At 24.9% G+C, this 6,185-nt stretch overlaps 1 protein-coding gene across 7 annotated transcripts in view; it reads right to left on the bottom strand.

The window, feature by feature from the left end:
* The window catches only part of LOC117179880 (TLD domain-containing protein 2), a 461,266-nt gene that overhangs the window by 61,428 nt on the left and 393,653 nt on the right, over positions 1-6,185 (bottom strand). The window lies entirely within an intron of this gene.

Genomic DNA, 6,185 nt, shown 5'->3' with positions numbered 1-6,185 from the left:
GATAAGATTGTAAAAAATATATAGATGTAAACGGAAAGATTGTAAGGAATGGAAGTCATGTAAACCCTTAGGGGACACATTATGAATAAAGAAGAAATAGTTAAATAATACTAGAAACGTATTTAATCATTTCTTGAATTTGTCTCTAAAGTCCATCAAATTTTTATTTTGTCTTCGTCTTCAAGAAGACAGATGAATTGTTTACCAAATAGTTTAAATTTTAAACAAAAAAGATTATTTTTAGAACGAAAAAGTTAAATTTTCAGTTAAAAAAATTAATTTTCAAACAATCTAATGAATTTTCAACTAAAGTGATTAATCTTCAACTGGAATAGTTTAACTTTGAACAAAAAAGATGGATTTAAACTCAAAAGATTAATTTTTACCAAAAAGATGAATTTTCAACTAAAAAATATCAATTGTCAACCAAAAATTGAATAGCTAAAATTTCAGTTAAAAAGATTAGTGATCAACGAAAGAGCTGAATTTTCAACTAAACGATGGAATATGTATTTGGAATGCATTATCAACTAAAAGTTGAACTTTAAAACAAGAAAAATGAATTTTTAAATAAAACAATCAATATTCAACTAAAATAATTCAATTTTCAAATCATAAAGATTCTTTTTAAACAAGAAGATTAATTTCGACTAAAAAATACGAATTAACAACTAAAGAAAGATAATTTTTCAAACCAAAAATTGAATATTAAAATTTTTAATTAAGAAAAATTAATTTTCAAAAAAAAAAAAAAGATTAATTTGTAACACAAATGATGGAATACTCAAGTAAAATAGTTACATTTTCAGTTTAAAAAAAAAATAATTTTCAACACAAAAGAAAAAAATTTTCAACAAAAGAGTTCAAGTTTTACCTACAATAGTGAAATATTTTAGTAACAACACTAATTTCTAACAAAATAGCTCATTTTCTCAACCAAAGAGATGCTTTTCAATTGAAATAAGGAATCTTGAACCCAAAAAATCAATTATTATTTCAACAAAAAAATATTTTAATTTTTCATTAAAAACAGTTCAATTTGACCAAACAGATGGATTTTTAAGCAAAAAGATGAATTTTCAACCAGGTATTTAAATTTAGAACTAGAAACTATAATTTTTCATAAAAAAATAGAATAGTTAAATATTCAGTTAAAAAATTAATTTTAAACAAACAAGAAAATAATTTTTACAAATAATAATAAAATAGATAAATACAGTAATATAAATCTACTTTTATAAATGATAAATCATTGTGATTCAATTTTATATTGCAATTTTAAATAATTACGACACATTCTCGACAAAATTCCCTGACATTTCCATGTTTTTTCAGGTATATACAAATTCCCTGGAAAATCCAGATTTTCCAGGTTTCCAGATAGAGTAGACACCCTGTTTTGGAATGATAACAAGCCGTAATTTTAAAGCAAGGGAGCCTTTACATCTGACAACATAGAATGCAAAATGATTGAAATATAATGCAAAAAGTAAAATAACTCTGTAAAATGCGTTGCTGTATGCATGGAAGCTGTTATCTGTGGCAGCCGTGTTGGAAAGCTGAAAATGTTCACATTTAATCGCAAGCATAGATTCTTTATACTAGAACATTTTTTTAAGAAGAATGTTTGATTTTAGAGATTTTTCAAAGATCTCTAATTCCCATGATTGCAACTAATATGAAGAGCAAGCCAAAAATCTAGTGTAAGCGCTTTGTATAGTGAATAAAAATTGTCCTGTAGAACCACTGACGTATTTCCTGTATATTTCCAAGTATGTCCTGTTTATGGCGAACGAAAAACTTTACAAGACAAAGCTGTATGACGAAAATTAAAAAATAGAAGAATGATGAGGAGTTTGACTTATTTTGATAATTTAAGTATCAATTAATTAATTAATTATTTTCCTGGATTTTTTTATTGATTATGTTTCAGTGACATTTCGCGAATATTTAAAGATGAAAATAAAAATAAGGAATAGGGCCCAGTTTGAAAAAAAGTCAACGCTGAGTTTAATTTGAAATGCAAACATTTTTCTAGAAAAATGTAGTAAATGCTGCTTAATATATATTTTTTAACTTTTTTTTAAACATTTTGAACTGAGTCGAGTATTGGATTCAATTGATGTGCAAAGAGAAACATTTTTAGAAAAGTATTTTATATTTTGTATTGCACTTGAAATTGAACTTTAAATAACAGTAACAGATAAAAAGATCAGTTTGAAAAAATGTTAAGCAACATTTATAATACCTTTCTGAAAAAAATATTTGCATTTCATATTAGTTAAATACTAAAAACGACCTTTTCCAAAAGGACACCATCGATTATTTTAATTTTTATCTTCAAATATTTGCGGGATAACAGAGAACCACAAAACTTTTAAACAAAATTTGTTACAGTTTACAATAATACAATTACAATCTATTATTATAGACAAAGATGATGCAATTTGAATTGTCTTATTTCGAAAATAAGACATTTTAAAAACGTTAAAAGCAGAATACCTTCAGATTAGGATTTTGAAAATTGGATTGTTTAAAATTCGAAGGAATTAGAATTGAATTATTTCTAATTAAAACCGTTAAGAATCAATAATTTTAAATTGCAAAGTTTTTACTTTAAATAACATTGAATTCGAATCGATTAAAATTTAATAATTTGGAATCGAAATTAAATGTTTCAAAGTTAAAACTACTGAAATTTTAGAATTTAAAATATTTATTAAATTAAAAAAATTATAATTTAACATTAAACTTGATTAGAAATTTTTTTCGGAAATTAAAAAAATTAATTCATTTTTAATTAAAAACCTTTAAAATTAAATTATTCTAAAAAAACAATATAAAGTAACTTTAAACGCGAAACATTATAAATAGAAACATTTCTTATCTATAATGTGGAAACTTGACAAATCCAAACTTCATTTCAAACTGAAAACAATTTTAGTCGCCCACATTTCTGATATTAAAACTTTTTGTACGCATTCAAATTTAAAGAAATTATTCAGTTACAGAGGTATCAATTTTAAACAACACGATTTTTAACCTTTTAATTTCAGATTGTTGATTTTTTAACACTTACTTTAGAATTATTATTCATTCTGGATGTTTTTCAATCAAATATTTTTCAATGTTAGATGAATTTTTTTAATCTTCAACTAAAAATATGACAATTAAGTTCAAAATAAAAAATAAATATCAAACAAGATTTTAATGTTTGAAATTGCACAACTTTGAAAAGTTTTCAAAGAACCACAAAATTTGCAATGCTTGGTTCTAAAATCTTCTCATTTTTAATGTTTTCATTTGAGAAATTATTGTCATAATTTGTCATTGTACGTTTAAAATCGAAAAAAAAAACAATTTAGAATATTTCAATCTAAAATTATTAATTTTCTGGGATTTTTAATATTTGGATTTGAAACCACAACATTATGAAATTTGAAATACGAAAACCAGATATTTTCGAATTTACGCTTTTGAAACAAAAAGATTGGTTTAATCAGGTAGGATCATGTGGCTTTCGAAGTAATTGGATAGTTTTTAAAACTAAAAGATGGGATTTCTGTTTAAAAAATCACTTATATTCACCGTTAAAAATTAAAAAATTTTTAATTTTGTAAGCCTATAAAGTTTATTTATTCTAAAATCTCCAAAAATTATATTCTTTCTACGTAATTTGAAAGTTTCAAAAATAATGAATTCAAGCTTGAAGCGTTAAAAATTAAACAGTTCCAAATTTCATTTAAAAACTCAAGGATTCTCAAATTAGGATCTTGAAACTGAGACCTTCCAAATTTATTAATTTTCAAATTGTGCATCATGATTTTAAAAATTAAATCATTTTAATTTTAGGAAACATTTTACCATATCTTTTCAGACCAATTTTTGCATTTCATATTAATTAAATACTGAAAACAACTTTTTTCAAAAAAGGGCTTTAACGAATATTTTTATTTTCACCCTAAAATGTTAGAGAGATGACAGAGAATCATAATCAACATCAAAAATTCGACTCCGCATATTTCTTCCCCAGACAATTCGATACGGAGATGATAAAAGAGTCTGGTATGATGAAAAATTGTGAACGAAAAATACGGGAATTCTCTTGACGAAGCTGGAGGCGAAACTCACCCCAAGAGGCCACCCGGACCTGGAGAAATCTGAGGATTCCCGGAGTCCTGAGAGAGAGAGGAGGCAGAGAATGGAGGAGTTCCTCCAGCTCTACCACCGCTCTCTTCGCTGGGTGTTTTAGCGAACAGGCCTGAGCTAAAGTCACTCACCAGGTTGATCGGCGAGCTTTTGTCCACCACCATTACACATTCTTAGTTAGTCACGATGAAATTCGAAAGCCTTATCAAAACATTAGTCGAAAGCAAATTCTCGATTCACTCGCTTTCTCAATTAACTTTCTCATTCCTTCCAAAGCGTTAAAAAACTACGAGCGCAAAGCTAATTATAAGATTAATGCTGGAAATCAATCTAAATCTTTCGTTACAATCCATTATTATTAAAATGTACTTATAGATCGAATCCATTTCAAATCAGGCAGGTTCTACACCAGGGTGGGTCGAAAAAAACAAAATTTTGGAAATTGGAAAAGGAACTATTTAAATATTTTCGAGGAGTTAACCTTTCTTGAAATACCGTGAATTCATAGGAATATTTTGTAACTCGATTAAATTTTTGTGAGTTATGTGAATATTCCTCGAAATCCGATGGATTCTATGGATACAATCGAACTCGCTGGAAATCCTCTAAAAAATATAGAAATCCATACAATTTTTTTAAATTCCAAGAATCTTCTGAAATCCTTGAAATCGTTTGAAATTTTTAAAATCCCATATAAATCATTGTTATTTCCTGAAATATTTAGAAACATTGTGAGATTTTTTGAAATCCCTTTAAAATTAATTGAAATCTTACGAAAGCTTCTAAAATCCGTGGATATTCTTTGGTATCTTAAAATACATTTAAATCCCGTGTTATTGTTGAAAACTCTTTCAGTCTCATAAAATTCTTTAAAATCTTTTCGAAGATTTTGAAATTTCCTGAAATCTTTTGTAATTCTATAAAATCTCTAAATATCGCTTCAAAAATATTAAATTTTAGAAAAAAAAGATCGATTTTCAACCAGACTATAAATAATTAAATTTTAAGTTAAAAAAATTAATGTTCAACCAGACGTATTTTCAACTAAAAATATTGAATATTCAATAAGAATAAGTTTGATTTTCAGTTAAAAAAATAATTTTCGTGAAAAAACAACTTTCAACACAAAAAAAGAACGTTAACAAAATAGTTACATTTTCAAACAAAGTGATAATTTTTCAACAAAAAATTGAATAATTAAATTTTTAGTCAAAAAATGAATATTCAACCAAGTAGATGAATTTTCGGCAAAAAATCCGTGCCATTCAAATAGCTCATATTTCAACCAAAGAAATAAATTTCTAATTAAAATAATAAATAAATAAATGTATTTTTAACCAAAAAAGTTTAATTAACAATTAAAACTGACTATTTTTCATCCAAATTATTTAACTTTGAACAAGAAAAAATCAATTTCCAATCAAAAATTAAAATTAAAATTTTAAGTTGAAGTAATTAATTTTCAACCAAAATGATGAATTTTCAACTAAAATTATGGATTTTTGACTAGAATATTTGATTTTTTGACTAACGAGATAAATTTTCAATCAAGAAGATTAAGTTCTAAAAAAGAATGAAATTACAACTGAAACCGATTATTTTTCAAGAGCATTTTTCATAATTAAATCTTAGTTAAAAAAAGAATGTCGAAACAAGGAGATTAATTTTTATCTCAAATTTTAGAATATTTAAATGAAATAAGTAAAATTGTTAGTTAAAAAAATTACTCTCCTAACAAAAAGTAAGTTAAAAAAAACTGACTTTCAAAAAAAAGTTACATTTTCAAACAAAGTGATGAATTTCCAAAAAAACTGTAAATCTTCAACTGGAATAGTTGATTTTTAAACCAGAAAGATCAATTTTTAACTACACTAATTGTATTTTTGACTAACGAGGGGATTTTTCAAAGAAGAAGATAAATTTTTACCAAGAAAAATGAATTTTTTACTAAAAAAGCTAACTTTTCAACAAAAAATTGAATAATTAAATTTTTAGTCAAAAAATTAATGTTCAACCACAGAGATAATTTTTTATCT

Source organism: Belonocnema kinseyi, chromosome 9, assembly GCF_010883055.1.
Source record: "Belonocnema kinseyi isolate 2016_QV_RU_SX_M_011 chromosome 9, B_treatae_v1, whole genome shotgun sequence".
Taxonomy (NCBI): domain Eukaryota; kingdom Metazoa; phylum Arthropoda; class Insecta; order Hymenoptera; family Cynipidae; genus Belonocnema; species Belonocnema kinseyi.
The sequence above is the reverse complement of the archived record's forward strand: the minus strand, read 5'-3'. Positions and strand labels throughout refer to the sequence as shown.